The sequence below is a fragment of the Humulus lupulus genome, chromosome 2 (assembly GCF_963169125.1).
Source record: "Humulus lupulus chromosome 2, drHumLupu1.1, whole genome shotgun sequence".
Taxonomy (NCBI): Eukaryota; Viridiplantae; Streptophyta; class Magnoliopsida; order Rosales; family Cannabaceae; genus Humulus; species Humulus lupulus.
In genome coordinates this window covers 190,251,046-190,272,630 of record NC_084794.1, presented here as the reverse complement: position 1 = coordinate 190,272,630, position 21,585 = coordinate 190,251,046, and positions in this window count along the sequence as shown.

The following is a 21,585-nucleotide window of genomic DNA, read 5'->3' as shown; positions in this document are numbered from 1 at the left end:
CGCAAAAAGAAACAAGGATAAAGTCAATCTTTGATTGAAAACAAGTTTCTTTTATTCAAACAAGTCAGATGTTTTAAATCAAAATAGAGAAAAGCAAGGAAATTCAGACAAATTCATCAAAGAAGTTAAGATTGAGAAAGAATACTTAGCCAAGAGAAGATTCGTAGAGTTGATGAAGAGTTGGAGAATATCACTACTCAGAACATCCCTGAAGTGTGCACATAGGTTAGGGATATGGTGAGGGAGTCCCTACTTATAGGCTCTCAGCCTAACCATATTTTTTAGAAATTCAAAATCCTTGAAAAATATCTGGTATTGTTTGAAATTCAAATTCCTTGAAATATATCAAATATTTTTAGGAATTCAGATTCCTTGAAAAATATTTTGTATTTTTAGGAATTAATATCCTTGAAACATATATTATATTTTTAGGACTTCAAAACTCCTTGAAAAATATATTATATTTTTAAGACTTCAAAATTCCTTGAAAAATATATAAGAATTTTAGGAAATTACTTTTCCTTGAAAAATATGATTATTTTTAGCAATTACAATTATCCTTAAAAAATACGTGCTAAGCAAATTATCGATGGTTGATAAAAGTACTAAGTAATGTCCCAAGGGACTTTGCTGTTAGAGTACTACTACGATATGTTTCTCGGGCCAGATCAAGTTTACCATAATGTTGAACACCATACGATAAACTTAGGGGGGAATGTTATCCCTCAAAATTCAAGAGATGACGTGACAAATGAGAAAGCTACATGTGGCATCACAAAGTATTGAAAAAAGACTGATGAACAAAAATGGATAGGTCCAGAACCTATAGGGAAGTTGACTAGGCCTAAAACTCCTAGGGGTGGTCGGCCTGACCCCAACCTCTAGGGGTGGTTGGCCTCGCATGCTCAAGAACTACAAGGGGTGGTCGGCCTACCCTATTATTCATAGGGTGGTTGACCTAAACTCCCATATACACTTCGCTAGATAAAGTTGACGCTCTTTCAAGCTGAAATCAATATGCCTAGCACCCAGAAGATCAATAGGCTTAGCACCTAGAAGATCAATAGGCCTAGCACCCAAGATCTAAAGGGTCATGGGGCCTGGCACCTAAGTCTCATAGACTTAGCTTTTGCCCGAAGGTTTCAATCGTGCATCTTCAACCACAATCCAGAGAAACAACGAGAAGACCCACGATCTCATAATAATGGGGAGGTGGACATATATCTCCACTCCCAATGATCGTGTACCAAACCACGATCCCCATTCCTGCTGATCATGTAACAGCCGTTGGGTACTATAAATAAATGACCCAGGGCTTCATTTGAGGAGGGTTTTTTTTTTGGGGGACAAATTTTTTTTAGAGAAACTTTGGGCAAATCTGTTACGAGTGAACTCTTCAGTTCATATTTGTAAATTTTCAATCGAGTGATTCAATAGTAAAGACTAACTGGATTAGGTTATTATTGTTCATCAAAACAGGGCTGAACCACTATAAATTTATGTGTGTTTGTTTAGATGTTTGTACTATGTCGTATATTTATGTTTATCTCATTCAAAAGGTGTCGTATACCGTACATACAACTGTTGGCCAATTTCATAGGTCAACACACACCTAGCTTGTGTAATACCGCTTAGGATTTGTATTTTAACAAATCCGAACAGATCCTGTATGGAAAACTCTGTTTTTTGGCACCAATTTTTTTTAACATGGTTTAATCCTATTGGTTGAACCTTATGAAGGTGCTTGACCTATTTAAGGGGGTTTTTTCTTTTGGAATTGATCACACCCTTCTGCTCTCTCTCTCTCTCTCTCTCTCTCTCTAGCTCTCCAAGACTCTTATATTTGTCCAAGAAATTCATTAACATTGCTTGAATTGTTGAATTTCAAAAGCTTGTTGTATCTCATTCCTTATTTCACTTTTAGAAACCTCAAGAAACTTAGGTAGTGGTTTGGAATAAAGGTGTAATGCCCTGGATAACCAAGACCATTACACTGTGTGTTTTAAAATAGTGCAAGACTTGCTAATCAAGTCGTTTGAACATAAATGTGATCCTAAAGTCAAATAACAGGTTAAAGATTTTGATCATAAACGATTAATTTTCATTAAAAAATTTGTTTGATACATGGGATCCCAAAAACAGAGTATATGTAGTAAATAAAATTCCCAAAAGATGGTACAACGAAAGCCAATCTAATGGAAAAATACAATTTAGAGCTCTATTCCTGTAACTTTCCCTTGGCCGTGGTGGTTGAGCAACAGAAGATTTACACTCCGCCCCCAGAGCTCTCCAACTCATGGTTGGTCCAGTTTCCCTTTGCCTTTACCTGCACCACGTAGCACCCGTGAGCCAAGGCCCAACAAGAAAACCATAAACACCAAACACATAAAGCAGTAGCAGCATCCAATCAACCTTAATTCAGTTAATTCAATAATTTAGCAGAGTATGAGCATTGAGCTAAACAATAGTAAACATGTGTTTTCAAGCATACATTTCAATCAGTGATACAAATGATCAGGGTTGGCACCTTTAGGTCGAGCCCTCTGTTTATCTAGCTAACCCCAGCTCGCTTAGGCCAAGATGCATTCAGTACGCTTATCATCAGCCCCGACACCCTTAGGCCGTACTTTCATACAATACATAACAACCATACAATCACATAGTAAATATATTCAATTCCTGGGAACCTCAGTCCCGTTCACAACCACATGGGTGCAGTTTTCTTACCTCGAATCTTGAGTGATTAATAAAGAGCGGCCCTGAGCACGATCCTCAATTATGAGCCTTAGCGATAATCCTAGTCACAAGAATAGTGGGTAACTATCAATCTCTAATCCAAATAAAGTTTAGGGAACAAAAAATAGCTTCTGGGACCTTGAATTCTACTAAACTGGGTAGTAGAATACGTCCCGAGCGCCTAGGTTTGAATCCCTGAGCCTAAAACCTTGTTTCCCTTAATTTCCCATTTAGGGCCTCGAATTTCCCTTAAGGGCCGCGACCCACCCCTAAGATAGAGGCCAAGCCCTCCCTACTGGAGGGCACGAGCTTCGACTTGCACCCCTCTAGGACGCGGCGCGCCCAGCAAACAGAGGCTCCCAACCTCCTTAAGCATGTGGGCCACGACGCTTGAAGAACGGGGCCGCGACCCGAGCCCCTAACCCTAGAAAAACTTCTCTTTCTTAGTGTTTGTCCTCGAGCCTAATCTCAAATTCACTACCCAAACCAGCAGCCAAACTTGGATTTAAGCCTAGAATTCCTATCCGTTTGGCCTAAACATTATATCTAGCCTATAAACAATTCTTACTCCCCCTAAGTACCTAAAATTAGCTTAAGAAACCAGAATCCATGGAAGCTCTAACTTCAACATAATTTCTAACATAATTCAACAATTGAACTTGAAACTTACCTCCGTTTATGGCTTGAATTCCCCAGCTATACTCTGTCCACTTCTAGCCTTAATTCTTCAGTATTATCCCAGCCCAAACTCAACTCCAAACCTAGCTTGCACTCTTGAGTTCTTCCTTGAAAATTCAAAGGTTTCCCCATAGTTCTAGAGAGAGGAAAGAAGAACGTTTTTGTGAGTTAAGGGATTTCTAGTGTATTCTGTCATTCCTAGAATCAGCTAGGTGTAATATCCCTAACTTAGAAAAGACCAAAATGCCCTCAAAGACCCACTTAGCCATTTATTTGTTTATAAGGGTAAAACGGTCATTTCCTGATTCCTGCTAATTCCTCAAGTGTTCCTATCATTTACCAATTAATCTCGTCATGTCAAATTAATTACCAAACACTTATTCATTACTCAATAAATCCCAAAATATTCTCTAAATTCCCAAAATACCCCTAGGCTCCCCCGAGCCGGGTATTAAACCTCGTTGTGACTATTTCGCTAATTTGCTCACTAGGATCGTCTCGAGCCATAAACTACCAATATATCAACATAATAATGTGGTCTCAATCATTTATCACATATAATCACTTTTATGCCCTTAACAGACCAAAATTACAAATATGCCCTTATAAACAGTAAAGGGTCCACATGCATATTTAATTCTCATAAACATGCATTTATAATCATATTATCATATAAATCATGCATGCCACATAGTCACACATTTAATCAATTAAACACACATATATCCAATTATGTCCTCCTGGCACGCTAATCAAGGCACTAAACCCTATTAGCATTTTTTGGGTCGTTACAAAAGGTATTGGACAACGATTCTCATCTTGTGCAAACCTTTTAGTTCTAATTTTGTGTCATCGATTATAGTGTTCGTGTTATTGATTTCTCAAAGTGTTATCTTCTCAATTAGTTATTCTAACCACTTGTTCCCCCAACACTTCTAGGTGTATACTTAACTAATCATAACAAAAATTAGGTGGAAGGAACCTACTTGGAGCACCCAGCCACAGATTAAAGCGCAAAAGCCCATTCATGGCAGCAATCACAAATTCCAATCTGCCATCCAACTTTAGGTCGCCCGTAATGAAGAACTACAATAGAAAGAGAGACCCTATCAGAAATTTCAATGTAACATCCCAAAATTTGATAATAAGGCTTAGTGCATTGATTAGCATGTTGGGAGGGAAATAATTGATTTAATTATGTGATTATGTGGTTAATTGTGATTTATATGTATTTTCATGTGATTATATGACTAGATATGCATGTTTAGGAGAATTAAATATGCATGTGGGCTCGTTCTTGTTAATAAGGGCATACTTGAAAGTTTGGCCCGCTGAGGGCATAAATGTAAATTATATGTGTACTATACCTAAGACCACAGTATTGTGGAGATATATTTGTGATGTGTGATATGAGACGGTTCTACGGAGCAGAATAGTCACAACGGGGTTGAATACCCGGCTCGGGGTGAGGCTAGGGGTATCTTGGGAATGTAGCACGTGTTCGGAATTACTGAGTAACAAGTAGTGATTTAGCGATTATTTGGGTATGTCGGGAGTAAATGGGGATTTATAGGAACACTAGAGGAATTAGCGGGAATAATGTGAATGACGGGATTGCCCTTGGAGGCATTAGGTGGCTAAGGGAGAACCTAGGGGCATTTTGGACCTTTTACAGCTGAGGGTAGACTTAGACTTGGGTTAGGAACTCTGTGGAAAGAACTAATCAGAAAACTCTCTCCCTCAAAAACCTCTCTTCCTCTCTCCCTCTCTTTCTCAAACTAAGCTTGGGAGTTTTGGTGAATTTTGAGGAGTTTGGCTAAGGAATTGAAGAATTTAAGGCTTGCAATGCTTGGGAATTGCTCAGGCTCGAATTCTCTAGTGGAGGTAAGGACTTTGGTGTTGAATTGTTAAGTTTTCTTTTGTGATTTAAATATTTGTTTAGATTCATACCTTAAAGTCTGATTTTGGATATTGGTGGGGCTAAGGGTTAGTTTTTGGGATGCTTATACCAATTACGTTGCTTGGATATGAACTGTAGACTGAAGTATGGGTCTAAGCTTTGATTTGGATGGATTTTTGGGGGTTTATCTTGTAGAAATGCATGGAGATTTATGGGTTTTGGGCTCGAGCCGCAACCTTGTTCTTTAGGCACTGCGACCTGCATGTGTGAAGAGGCTGGAAGCCTTTGAAATATTGCCCAGGCGCCGCGACGCAGGCAGGGTGCGCCGTGGCCCGTGTACCCCGTGGCTCAAATTAAAGGGAAAATGACCAATTTAGGATTTTAAGCTCGAGAACTCAAATTTAAGGGCTTAGGAAGGATCCTACTACCCAGTTTAATAGAATTCGAGATCCCGAAGGCTAGAATATTATTCTGAATTTTTATTTGGTTTAGGGGATTACTATTATTATTGCATTGTGACTAGGTTTACCATCAAGGCTCGAGTTTAGGGGATCATGCTCGGGATGGCACTAGTCAGTCAGCTGGGGACAAAGGTAAGAAAACTGTTTGTGCCCGTGGAGCAGGGCATGGCCCAATTATCTATGTTAAATGCTATATATGAGTATTTGTACTTGTTATGTCTTGTTTGTGTGATTATGACTGATCGGCGAAGGTCGGGAATGACAAAGGCTTGGATCGACGAAGGTTGGGAACAGCGAAAAGCATGCTGAATGCAGGTCGCCAGGGCAAGACCCTCTAAGGGTGCTGTACACACCCGTTCGGTGAAGACCGTGAATCTAGTGCCTAGTAAAGCACTTAGGTTGGCATAGGCTGCTATATGAATTGGCTATTGTTTCTATTTACGTTATGCGTTTATTGAAATTGAATTGTTATGTGTTATGTGCTTGGTTTTCTTGTTGGGCTTCTGCTCACGGGTGCTCTATGGTGCAGGTAAGGGAAAATGAAAGGCCGATCAAGCATGAGTTGGAGGGCATGGAGTGGCGCGTACATGTTTGGCCTACCTGGATGCCAAGGTTGGGGTTATTTTGAGAAACATGTTATAAACATTTGGTTTTGTCGCGTAGGTTGACTGCACTTTAACTTTTGAATTGTTAATACATTTTGAAACAGTGTTTTGGGATCTCGAGGTAACGTTTTTATAAGTTTAATTAATGTCCCACCCCTTTTATACTTAATTTTCATTAAAAGAGTCTTTATTATGATTTAATCACATTTTTCAGTCTAAAACCTCAATTAGCGAGTTAATGACACATTTTAAAATCACATGGTAACGACTCTAAGGTAGTAGGGTGTTACAATAAACAATTTTGACATCCAAATGCATATCTTGTAGGTTTCTAAGGAGGATCGCTACCAAATATATCCTACAATGTTGTCTATAGCAACGAAATAATGGTACTTAAAATTCAACCCAACTTTATTTACTTTTGGGACCAATTCGTTCAGGAATTCCACCAATAGTTCTATGGTACTCTCGTACACCTTCATAAGGTGAACCACTTGACCAATCTAAAGCAAGGAGATAATGGACCCTTAAAGGACTATGTTATGCGCTTCAATGAAGAGGCTGTCATGGCCAAGATGATTAGCGACAATGGCATGCTAATGGCCATTTTACGAGGAATCAAGGTGGGAAGTCCCCTTTGGGAGTGCCTCCACAAGCGATAATCCCACACGATGCATGCATTTTTTAATCGAGTGGAAAAATTTATGAAACTCGACAAGGTCATAAGGAAAGCCAATTTCTGTAGTATGACTAACAAGGCAGTGACCAACTACCATGCCTTATATAGACAGTCAACTCCCATGAAGAAATAAGCAAGCAAACATGGCCAATTTTTTTTTTTTTTTTGTAGTTTCCACAACGACATAGTTCACGACACAAACGAATGTAAGCACTTTAAAAATGAGGCCGAGTTCCTCATCCTAAAAGGATGTCTTGGATAGTATGTGTGAGCCCGTTAAGGACAAAATCAATCTAATTTCACTAGAAAGAAGCGATCACCTCCACTCAATGTGAAATACCTAACGTAAAGGGGGTTGTGGACAACATCTGTGGAGGCCCACATTTGGTCGTGGATAGTAGTAATTACCGATAAAGTTACGACCACGAGTTGCTTCATGAACTCGATGAGGTGTTGACCAATGAGTAAAGGCTGAGGAAGATCTCTCGAATCAAGTAACAAGATATCACCTTCAATAACGAAGACTTGAAACACGTTTGCCACCCACACAATGACCTTCTCGTCATTGGGGTCCAAATAGTGAAAGTACTTAGAGTGTTGGTTGATAACTGGAGCTCAATCAATATCTTATATAAGATTGCCATTGAGAGAATGAAGGTAACTGTTTGCAATCAACCACCATGGCGAGGATTTGGTGCCAATGGGTTTTATTAAGTTAGTTGTTACAGTTTGAGTCTCGCCACGATAATCAACCACCATGCAGAATTTTGTGGTTGTTAATTGCCTGTTGACTTTCAATGTTGTTCTGGGAAGGCCTATTCTGATCGACTTGTGAGCATTGATTGGCTATGTTCAAGGGTACCAGAGAGAAGCAGGAAAGTGCTACAATGCCTCTATATGCAAAATGAAGAAGAGTGCCAATGCCAATAGTATTATTTGACGACCAGTTGGTTGTTGAAAATGAGATTATGGGGGACTTATTTTCTAATAGTAATGTTGCTGATAGTTTGGACCATGAGGAAGAGATCGTGGTCATGGTTGAGAAGATTCAGCGAGTAGAGCCTGGTAGTGAAGTTGATGTGGCCAAATGAAATGTTGACCAAAGCAGGGAAGAGTTGGATCCTTGCTTTATGGATGAAGACAAAAATGTAGACATGTCGAGAGTCTGACGAGGTCTAGTTAAAAGAAGGCGACTTTACCAAAATAATAAGAGTCAGTAAAAAACTAATAGAAAAGTACTAATAGAGCTGGTGGACTTCTTAAAGGAAGAAGCAAGATGTTTTTGTCTGATCGAATAGAGATATGGTGGGCATCAACCCAACAATCATAAGCCATTTGTTGAATGTAGACACCAAGGCATCACCAGTTCATCAAAAAAGATATTCGTTGGATTGCAAAAGATATGCTAAGCTGAAAGAAGAAGCAATCAAGTTAGAGGAAAACAAATTCTTAACAGAGGCTTGTTACCCATCCTGGGTAGCGAACCCTGTCCATGTTTGCAAACCCAATGAAACTTGGCTAACATTTGTTAACTGTACCGATCTCAACAAAGCCTACTTAAAAGATTGTTTTCCATTTTTACGAATAAACAAGCTCGTCGATGCTACCTCCGGTCATGGGCTGCTATCATTTATGCATGTGTATTTTGAGAAGAACTCGATTGCTATGCATACCCCTAATCAAGAGCATACATTGTTCATCACCAATATGCGACTTTTCTGCTACAAAGTCATGCCATTTGGTTTGAAGAATGTAGAGCCACATATCAACAACTAGTCAACAAGATATTCAAGGATCAAATTGGAAAGACCATGAAAGTGTATGTTGATGACATATTGGTTAAGTCCAAAAATCTTAGAGATTATTTGCATTGTAGGAACCTCAACTATATACAGTTTGGAAAATTGGTCCCCAAACTTTTTTATTGGCAAATTGGTCCCCCAACTTTGATTTTTTGGCAGCGTTAGTCCTTCACCGTTAATAACTAACGATTGGGGACCAATTTGCCAAAAAAAAAAGTTCAGGGACTAATTTGCCAAAAAAATCTGGGAACTAATTTGCAAATAAGAATAATTACACTTTTTGGAATAATAATTATGGCTCATTTTTTGTTTGAGTGGGTGTCTTTTTTTTCTTCTTCTAAATGAGTAGGGTGCAACATATAGTTCATTTTTTTCATGTAAGAAAAAAATATTAAACTAGAATTACTTACTATACTTGTTTTTTCAAAAGAGAATCACAATTCTAATCACTCATTAAATACTTTGGCTAAAATTATAATAATTCAAAATGTTTCTATATGATAATTTTTTCTATTTTATTTTTAAAAAATTAATTCTTTTAAAATATTTGTATTCCTCATAAATATCATCATTAATATAAGCATCTTATTTATGTTTAGTTTATAAAATTATATATTTTGTGCACCTAATTTCAATTTTTATCCTTATTGTTAGTTATTAAATAATTAAATTATACATCTTAATACCTACTCTAAAAATATATAATAAAACAAAAGTAAATTTATTTTTTTATGTTATTATTTAAAATAAGCTTTTTACAACTATATTTTTGGTCCCAAATATTAAATATCTCAACACATGAGTCTATATAGTGATTTTTTCTATATTATATTTTTACAACTATATGAATTTTGAACAATATCTCATAACATAAGTCAAAATAATTTTTTTGGCAAGTTGGTCCATGACCTTTTTTTTGGCAAATTGGTCCCGGAACTTTTTTTTTGGCAAATTGGTCCCCTAACTTTGATTTTCTTGGTAGCAATAGTCCTCCGCCGTTAGTGATTAAAAATGGAGGACTAACGCTGCCAAGAAAATCAAAGTTGGGGGACCAATTTGCAAAAAAAAAGTTTGATGACTAACTTACCAAACCGTGTATAGCTCAGGGACTTGCCACACAAATAAGCCAAAAGTGAGGGGCACGTATAGGACTTAGAAGAAGTTTTTCCATCTTGCACAAATATAACACGAAGCTAAACTCATAAAAGTGCACGTTCAGGGTAGCATCAGGGAAGTTTCTGTTGGAGATTAGGCTTAATCAACATTGGTTTTGTATTACAACTCAAAGCATAAACAACAAGTAATCTAACTCTATAGGTAGATAATCACAAATTACATAAACACAAAAGAATCAAAGTGTAGAGTGGACCTTTCTTGAAAAGTAACATGCAAACACAAAACTACAAAGCTACGATTTTATGTGAAACATAAAAGTGACAAGGCTTGACACAAATGCAGATTTGTTGTCCAAAAATCTCTAATCCTAGCCTTTGCATTGAAATTGCTTGAAGCTAATACAATGGAATGAAATTGAGATTCACAAGCCTTGATCCTTCATACAAGTCAAACTTTCTTAATTAAGATCTTAGAGAAAACTAGTAATCTTGAAAGCTAGAGAGAGTTCTTGTAGAGAGAGAGAGAGAGATATGTGAGTGATAAAGTCACCAATTAAGTCAAATGAATCCTTTAAATAGTATAGGAACCTCATTAGACTCAAACAATGAGATTAGAGCAGACCGAGTCAGAAAGGCCTTGATGACCTTTAATTTTAATTTTGGAGAAAAAAACACGTCATTGTACAGACCTGTACGGACGGCTCATGAGACGTGTCGCCTGGTCTATTAGTTTTTGGTCATGCGACGCGCACTACACCAAATACCCATTCCCATAACACATGAATATAATACTAATAAAAAAGTATTATGGTAGGGTATTATATTGGGCAACACGTGAATGGGATATAAAATGAGTTACAGTGTTGGCGGGTGAGTGAATTTATTTAGAGGGAAACTAAAAATATATCTTCATTTTTTTTCTACTTCTCTCTCGTGTTCTCCTATATCTTGCCCAAATCACTCTCCTCTATCTTTGCCCAAATCACTCTCAGTGAAGAGCTCAACAAACGTGCAGTGGCGATGGTGAATCGGAGAATGGCGTGGTTGATTTGACGAGTCAGGTACACTTGATAGAGAAGGAAGATGCGGAGAGGTCCGAGAGGGAGAGGAAGGAGTTCGAGGAGAGGGAGAAGGCCTGGGTCAAGGCCATGGAGATGAAAAGAAAGAATATGGAAGAAGAAGAAGAATACGAGGAACAACGAAAGAAGGCACTGGACGAAGAGTCTCGGAAACAGCAGGTACTTTCTTCTTTTCTTTACTTTCTCGGAGTATTTTGGTTTGAACAGCTATTTGGTTGCAGGAAAAGAATGAAAAACTAACTAAATTATCACTTCTTTTTGAAATTTTCTGGTTGGAAATTGTTGGATGCTCAACATACATGGGTGAGCAAGAGTATGAATCTACGGGAATGTAGGGCTAAATTTCTGAGCAATTGTTCCTGTACGAAATTGGGGACCCCAGTAGCTATGTCACCCCTGATGTGGTAAGTTTGTCATTCAGCTCAATCGTGAACATGTTCCTAATTTTATTTTAATTTATTTTTTTTCATCATTTTCTCACGATGAAATAAATTAAATCGTTATTAGAAGAATGTGCAATAATTTTGCTCGTCTCTAGTGTTTTGATTTTTCATCACAGTCTGAATTTCATTAGTCTAGGATATGCCTTGTAGCTACCCTTTGTATTGATGTTGCATATAGTTACTGCAGAAATGAAATAGATGTAGTTTTCTCTTACAGGAAGCTGTTTTGTGAAATTTGCAACAACTATTGAAGCCGACAAGGCCATTGCAGCTCTAAACAATCAACATTTTTTTCCTGGGGTTTGTTAGATTTTCTCGTCCAGACATGGCTGTTGCAGCAATCAGAGCATTAAACGGAACATACACAATGAGGGTAACATTTTTTTTTCCATGAATATATGTATTGCAATTTACATTGTATATGTGGAGGCGTCTATTATCTATTCATTCTGTTTATTTTTCCTTTTTCCTTTGGTGTCACTAAAGGGTTGTGATAAGCCAATAGCTGTAGGTTTTGAAGAACCTAAGAAAGTTAGGAATGGAGAAGAAAGGTTTTGCTCTGTTCTACTTATTTGTGAACTGGAATTCCTCATACCGTTTCTCTTTTTTCATAACTGATCCTTTTAGTCATTGTTTGGTATTATAATTGATAACCAAGTGCCCCATTCAAATTTCTCTCCAGGAACAATAAGATGTTTAGTGGCATGCCCTTTGGCCCCCATTCTCAAGAACCAGTTGTTAGGTAACTTTTTTCATGTTACTTCCATTCATTTTCATTCTTGTTGACTGTATTTAAATTTTGTTTTTGTGGATATACGTACCAAGACAACAACCAACCTAGGTGATTCCATGGTGGGGCATAACCGGCCTAATGCACCTTATCTGGCACAACATTTCTCGTTAACTAAACAACCACAAGCAGTTTCTTCGGTGGCAAACCAGGAACCTCCGCAGTTGTCTCAGAAGCATAATAGAAAAGCAAGTTCTCAACAATTTCAAGGTGAAGTTCGTGATTTTCCAAGACAGTTGCATGTGATGCAACCATTGAAACAAACACTAGAGCAACACAAGTGGTCTCAGACTAGTAGACAACCGGTATTCCGAACCAATAATAATCTTAGCTAGTTAATTTGCAGTTTTTTTAGTATTGCATGTTATATGTTGAAGTTTTTATTTTTTAATAACTTCTCTCTGTATGTCCCTTTTTTGGTGTTCAATTGAGTGCGGCCAGAAGAGTGCTTGCAGCATCTGAAGGGGTTTATTCAATAGAATATTATATTGCATTCCTTCAGCTTCATTTTTTTTTAAATTAAGAACTTTATCTATGTTATTTTAATGAAATGTTTAATGCAGCCTCTACCAACTGGAAGCAGTTCTCGGGAAGTTGCTTACAATATTCCCAGAGCTGCAGTGCCTGCAAATCCTCAGATGCCTGAACTTCCAGAATGTGATTGGAGTGAGCATACCTGCCCTGATGGGCATAAGTATTATTATAATTGTGTCACTCGTGAAAGCTTGGTATGTTCTTTCGTTCACCCTTGTTTATTTTTCAGTCTTATATCTGTAATTTATGAGGATAAGGGCTTACAGTGCTACATAAGAAACCACATCAACTTGGCTAAACACTTTGAAGACCTTGTTGGTCAAGACCCAAGATTTGAGGTAATAAATCAAGTAACAGCTATAAATTTCATGTTAGAGTCATTTTGTGTCATAACTTGGTAATTAAGTTGTGCTGGGATGGCAGATCACCACGCCTAGAATCTTTTCTTTGGTTTGTTTTTGGCTGTTGCCCAACTCCAAGGATGAGGCTTTGGCCGAAAAACTGAACCATGAGCTGTTGAATGCTGTGAACTCAACTGGGAAAACTTTCATTTCTCATACAGTAAGCTCACTTAGCCACTAGTTCATATAGTTTGATAATGAAATGATCACTTCATTGCCTAGTGTTTCTTCTTTCCATGGTTAAAAAAGAGTTCTTTTTGTGTGAATATGTAGGTGTTATCAGGCAAATACTTGCTATGATTTGCAGTAGGAGCTCCATTGACTGAAGAGAGACATGTTAATGGAGCATGGAATGTTTTACAAGAAAAAGCCTCTGCCCTGTTGGGAACTTTGTAAGACTATTTTTTCAAGACCTCATCAAGTTTAATAATTCTGAACTATAACTGTTCATAGTTTATTAGTGACTCCCATTAACGTGGAGTTAAAGACAATGATAGCAGCAGTTACTAGTTAATGAATGAATAATCATAATTTGGCTTACTTCTTTTTTTTTTTAACATGAACAACCAGCTTAGATGGTTTGCAAAAATGGGATCTTTTTCAAAACATACCACAATTTGTTTTAATAAAATATTAATACAGCCAGTTCATAATCTTTTCAAAAATATGATTTTCAGAAAACATATCTGTTGACTGCGTTTTTAGCCAACGACGTGAGAACGTCAAATACGACGAACCTTCAAGAGAATGTAAACGACAACAGACGGTATAAACAAGAAAAGTAAATAACACAGAATTTTTATAGTGGTTCAGCCCCGATTGTCGGTAATAGCCTAATCCACTTAGAGTTGTGATTTATAAATCTATACTCAAGATCAGATGGACTATGCCAACTGAGTTTCTTCAGTATAAATTGTGAAAATACAAGAATTCTCTCTAATTTCAGCACTTTCTCTCTCTAGAATAGACAGACCCAATTTTATCTCTCTAGAAAGAATAAGCAGAAGGGACCCTCTTCTCATCCCATCAGCTCTCTATTTATAGAGATGGGATCCTCAACTGATATCCCCTTATAATAGGGATATTTTACTATATTTATTATATTTATATTACAAATAAACATTCAACATTCAAAATGTAACAAACTCCCTATTTGTGGGAAGAATGAGAGATTCCCGCGCATGTTGTTGAAGTTGTATCTGACTTAGTCTCCTCTAGCTAGTTGGTCCACCTCCTACTCACTACCCATGCAAGTGCTGGTTAAACATGCATGGTGGTAGGATATGCATGGTGGTAGGACATGCTTTGGGTGGGCTGAACGTGCATGGTTCTCCTCGAACATGTACTCTCCTCCAGCATGCCATGTCCCTCCTTGAACCAATCTCCTTAGCTTCTCCTCGGACCAAGGTGGTCCGAGGCAACTTCCTTGGCACCTCACCTTGAACAACATTGAGGGAACCTCACCTTGGACAATATTGAGGGAACCTCACCTTGGACAATATTGAGGGAACCTCACCTTGGACAACATTGAGGCAACCTTCTTTAGCATCTCCCAAACATGTCCGATCGAACATTGTATAGACTTTCCTTATGAAAGTCTAAGTCTCCATTCTCTTGCATGAGACTCCTCCTCCTTAGCTATTTACCTTGGACACGTTCGAGCCAACACTTAGAAAACCTTGGGAGGCTTGCCTCCTACACACCCTTGGGGTCTCCTAGGACCACACCCTCCTTGGGGTCTCCTAGGACCACATCCTCCTTGGAGTCTCCTAGGACCACTCCCCTTAGCTCTCCTAGGAGGCACTCTCCTAGATGCATTCTCCTTAGCCTCCTAGGATGCATTCTCCAATTTTTGGGTATAACAATATCCTATTTTTGTTTTATTTTATAGAAAAATACCACTCCAAATTTTTAACAATCATACAATCTTGGATTCCAATGTATCATAGTTGGGCTGATTAGAAAGCCCAACAGGAAATGCAATCTATCTGGGCCATTCAAAGTGAAGCCCGTTTGATTAATAGATTATCAAAGCTCTTACGTAAAATTACTAGGAACACTCACATTAGAATAGCTAAAATATAGCTAACAAAGAGCTAAAACTTAACTCTATCAGATGAAAGTAAAATGCATATGCATTTTACAAATGCATTATTCATTAGCTATATAATTTTTAATTTTACTTATTGTATCATTTAATTTTAATTTTGTATTAATCTTTTAGGTATTGATTATATTCTTTAGGCCATGGATCGAATTAGCAAGGAGCATTGCAAAATTAATTAACTTGATTATTAATTGCAAGAGGTACGGAAGTATGTTCTCTTAACTCTTTTATTAATATCATACAAATGTTAGAGGAGTTTGAATATCTTAAATATTCATTCGTAGAGAAGTAGATTCTGAGATTAAAATTGTGTGCTGTGGTGATAGCGAAATATTGAAAAATTGTGTGTCTTAGAGAAGTAGGTTCTGGAAAATTTGTTTGTGTGTTGCGGTGATATAAGGAAGAAAACTTATTGTGTGCTGTGTGAATTTTTTTACTTGGTATCATAATAAACTTTTAGTTAAAAGGTTTAGTTAAAATTTGAAAAAACCTCCATGTTTCACTCGAAAAGTGAACAAAAAAATCTAAAAATATTATGATGCTTTGTTCTTTGTATTTGATTTGAAAGCTTGTTTGTGGAGCCCAACAACAATATTAAAGCACTATTAATATTAAATGACATAAATATTATATTCATACATGATTTATACTACTAAAGCAAGCCAACAATATCTGAGGACAAAATATCCTGGCAAAATACAAGGGAAATCTTGCATGTGTATGTATTCCCATTAAGGCTTGTGTTCAAACAGATTCACATAGCTCTGTCTTGATCTATAAGTCAAACAAAAGAAAAGTGTTCAACTGTTAAGACTTGCAACACAACAACATAATTCAGAAAGTTGTGTTGCATACAGAACAAGTTACAAGCAAAAGTTTGTAACGAGGATTATTACCACCACCATATATTTCACAAACTTTTTCCTGAAAAAGAGAGAAAGAAATCATATTAATTATATAAGAAATGATGACTGAAGCCTGTAGAAACTGATATGTATAATGCAAATTAAGTCATAAAAAAGAAAATAAATAAGAATCGAGCAAAGGACAATTTTCTTGCTTGCTTCTTATAGAGTCCCTAATTATAACCAATACATCTCATTGTATTCAACCAGTACAAGATTTCCAATAAAAGTACCAATTGAGGCTCAGACTAAGTTTCATCATAGCTATAAATTTATTACTAGCTATAGCTTGTTTCAGGGCAAACAATAAAAACTTGCACTTTACCTATCATATAATGCATTAAATACCAGCATGCAACATAAAAATAAATAGTTGATATTATATATGGATAGATAACACACCTTATCTTTATCATTTTGCCAGAGTTTTGCCAGTGTTTTCTCTTTTTCTTGTAGACTGAATGATCATCAGAAGCTTCAATGGTTCCCAAAATCTGAAATTTTATTCCATAAGTAGTGATTTAATACATATCAGAGATATATATATTAATTACTTCAAGTATTTAATACCTAAGAATATAGTATGTTATAGTCTTATTTAACTAACTGATATCCTAAGAATAATAAGGAGAGTAACTTGAAATACTGATACCATAAAGGCATCAACGAATTAGAGTTATAAGAAGAGAGGAAGAAACATACCTTTGACCTTATCCATTGAGAAAGTTGATATTTTAGAATATTAATTTCCTCTTCAACATTCTTCCATAGAAGAGTTTCTTTCTGAAGCATTTTTTTGAGTTCAACAACTTCCTCTAGAGCAGACAAATTCTGTGAAACAAACTTCCAGAGACACATTGCAATATAATTTTAAATGTTAGTTGAATTGGAGAGTCAAAGAAGAGACCAGATATGGCATGAAAATCAAAAGCCTAAGTGATAATTTAAGATAAGCCACACATCCATTTCTAAATAGATATGCTACAGATATCTATTATTCCATATATTAAGTTTAAGACATTATAATAAAGCAACATATTCATCACTATATAAGCCAATTTTTTAATGACTGAGATATTGAGATGATCAAAAGCAATAGTGAATACTTTAATTTAATACATTCCCACCATTTATTTTAGTGTTTGTTTTTGTTCTAGTTGAATTAGACATGTATAATTATTACATCCTTAGAGACATCAATGTGCCAAACACGCTTTATGGTGAATCAGAGTACAGAATAAGCAAAATGTGTTGTTTGATTTGATGCTTTATTTTTCAAACTTCTGTGATAATAATAGAGGTATCATTCAGAAACATTATATAGGAAGCTCTTTTTCTCATCTAATATAATTACCTCTTTGTTAGATGTCACATCAGTGCCATTATCTTTCACTCCATTTGCGATTTTGTCACTGCCATGGTTTCACTGATTCATCATCAATTGCTCTTCAAGCTTCTTTATGGATTCCATGTAATCTTTCTGATACTTTAATCTTTCCTTCTACAAATACAAAAAATGAGGATTACAACAATTAAAACAACTATAGGCACTTATCAGATTAGAAGTTCATGTATTAAAAAAAACAAGGAGACCTGAGCTACTTTTCTTGCTTATAAAAGATAATAAAATGAAAAGCTGTTAAGACCAATTAGCTTTTAAGAAAATTTAACACATGAAGGAACACACTTGAAGAGACAAATAAACATGCTAAAATTTTCAAAGGAACATGATGCTTTTGGATAATATTAACACAAATATTTACTTCCAAGGCTTCTGCATAATTCCTTTCAGTCTCAAAAATCTGATTTTGTGCCTCTGATTATTCTCTCAATTTCATCCTTAAATGCTTTCTGCTACCTTTCATGTTCCATAATAAGTTTATCTAATTGTATATCTAGCCTTCTGGATAAATATTTGTAATCAAATTCCTTCTTAAGTTGGTATAAACTGTTGAAAAAAAACTGCCTCAGTTTAAAGCATATGTCTCATTGTTGCTAAATGTAACGCCCTACTCCCTTAAAGCCGTTACTAAGTGAATTTTTAAGACAAAACAGTGCAATGAACTCGCTAACCGAGGTTTTGAGGCAAAAGTGTGACTAATAAAAGTTAAGGCTGTAATCCTTGAAAATGCGTTGACTCAATAAAAACTTCTAGTTTTAAACAATTGGGATCCCAAAAATAAGGTTTGAAAACCATTTTCATCTTGAAGTAAGTTTACAGTTGATCAGTTATAAAATCATAGATTATTACAGCCAATTTCAAATAAACCCCCAACCAAAGCAGTCGGGCAGGCCAAACATGTACGCGTCGCTTCACGCTCTCCGTACTCATGGTTGGTTGACTCAGTCTTTGCCCTACCTGCAACACGGAGCACCCGTGAGCCGAAGCCCAGCAAGAAAACTCATGCAGAACATAACATATGCAGTTAATACAGTTTATCATAACAGATAATCCACAGATAAACAAGTCAATCAATAGACTAAGCAAACACGGCCATGCCGCCCCAGAGCCTTACCAAAGCCCTGGGGTATCGGTTCTCACCGCGAGGATAACTCATATATCCCTTGGGTCCCACCCTGAATATAGCATCCCATGTGCTAGGTGTTACTTTCGGCCCACGGCCGCCCCGGCCTACGCCGTTCTCGGCACTTGCCGTTCATTTCATCATAATCACACATATAGTACATTCAAAATAATCATTCACACATCATGATTCATTTAAGGTTAAACATTTGCACACAACACAATCTGGGGCCATGCCCTGCAATCATCTCATCATGCAATATGCAATATAGGGCCATGCCCGACAATCACACTATGGGCCCATGTCCTATCCTACGGGTGTTATAGTTTTCTTACCTTAGTTCCAAATGCTTTAAATAGAAAATGACGGCCCCCGAGCACGATCCACTTCCCGAGCACTAGCTTAACACCTAGTCACAACCAAGATAATGGATACCAATAAGATTAATCTCAAATGAGTTTCTAAACCAAGTTCTAGTACTCGGAACGTTGAAATTCACCAAACATTGTAAAAGACTCAACCCCGAGCACCCTAGGTTAAATTCCCAAGCCCAAATTCTCAAAATCCCAAAATTCCTTAAGCGCCGCGGCATGGCCCAACCATGCCGCGGCATGGCCCCCAAACAGAGCCACAAAATGCCCAGAAACAGGTAAGGGCCACGGCCCTACATGGACCATGCCGCGGCCCGCCCTCCATCCTCAGCACAACTAAGCCTTCAAGGGCCGCGGCCCTCCAAGAACCATGCCGCGGCCCGACCCTTCGAACCCAGAAAAACCCACCATTTTCAAGCTTAAAACCTCACCTTAAGCCATCCCAAAGCTCCCAAATCAAAACCAATTAATAATCACAACATTAGGATGGTTTAAACAACACAATTCCACCAAAAATCCAACCTAACACTCACCAAGATCCCAATTCCAAATTTCTGAAATTTCAACCCTAAAACTCAAAACCAACCATGGAAATTCTCAATTTCAACCATCAAACTTTAATTTAAACTTTACCTCAGTTGTAGAATCATTTCCCAAAGGATCCCATGACCTATCTTCAAAGTTTCAAGCCTCAAACTCCACCTTGAACATCAAAATCCATAAACATTCACAACCCAACAAAATCTCAGAAATTTAACTTGAGAAAAAGAATTAATTGCTTACCTTTACCCTGATTTGTTCTTGATTAACTCTTGAGCTAAACCTCCAAATCCCACAATCAATTTTCAGAAATTCAAGCTTGATTTCTCCTAAGATTTCTGTGGATTCATGAAAGAAAGAGGAAAGAAAGAAGAAGAAGAGAGGGTGGAGGCTGGGTCGGTTTCTCTAAGTCTCCAAATGGTTTATTTGTTTTGTTTTTATAACTTAAGCTGGTTACCTCAAGGTTCGGGGTACCAAAATATCCCCGAGGCAAAAATGGTAAAATCCCCCAGTATTCCCGCCTAGACATCCTAACCTCAAATATATCTCCAATTATTTATTTTCATAACCCAACATCAAAATACTCCTTGACTCACTCAAAGTCAAACATAATGCCCCGTTGTGACTTTTCCCCGCTATCCAGCTCTAGGATCGCCTCGTGCCGAAAGTTACACATCACGGATATACCCACATACCACTGTGGTCTCGACAATCATCACATATTAATACAGTTATGCCCAACATGGCCAAAATTACAATTATGCCCTTCTAACACAATCCGGGCCTACATGCATACTAATATACATAGTCATGCATCTCAAATAATCAAATAGTCACATAACACGCTTTAAATCATAACCATGCATTTAACTCATAAAATCACACATAAATCCCAACATGCCCTCCTGGCACACTAATCAAGGCCCTTAAGCCTTATTAGCGAATTTGGGTCGTTACAACTATCCCCTCCTCATAAAAATTTCGTCCTCGAAATTTATCCAACACATCAGTCAGTACTGCAACTCGGACCATAATTTCCAAGGCCCACCGCCTTTACTTTACTTTCCAATGACACTCTCACAAGAGTAACAATCTTGCCCCTCAAGATTTTGTCTAATAGCCAAGTTCTCGATAGCTCCTCGCTTACACCGCAACCCTGCTGAAGCCTCAGGGTCTGCCTAGACTACAATGACCAATTCATTGTCTTATTCCAGATTCCAGAGATACTCAAAAGTCATCACCTCTACCAGGTGGGATCAACTTGTAGGCCCCGCTGGCCTAACCCTTAGTACAACTTCGGAATTTTATGTTGAATCAAGAGTCAGAACTCTCCCTTCTTTCTCTGAACACCTTACAGGTCCTCGTCTGTTATTGCGCAGAGATGCAACTCTTTCCTTCCGGAGCTTTGTTTCCTCGTAATTTAACAATTTACCAGCTCTTATGCTTTCAAATAGACAGACACTCCTGCCTTAAGAAGTTTCAACGACCTTCTTGGCTTTCCCTCTGAACTAAAGCCAAACTGTAGTATTCACTATCCTTCACCTCTTACCATGTCCTATGTCGTGTTACTTTAACAAGACGCCAGCATTTGCCACCACGGCCAACTCAACAGGGATTACACTTCCCTTAATACCTCAAGTATTCGCCTACTCAGCGCTTAATTCCTTAAGATATCTGATAAGCTTTCAGACTGCCACTACACTTGCAATCAACTGATAATCCCAGATTCCCACTCTGTTCTTTTCGTTCTCTAAATCCATTCCAAAATTTAAAATACTATAGGGTCTCAATTCGATATCATCGATGCTCCATCCTGAAACTAGTTCACTTGACCCAACCACATTAACTCCATCAACTGAGTTAAAACTTTTCATGTCCAAACACCTTACTCAAGGTCTAAAGTGGTCTATTCCC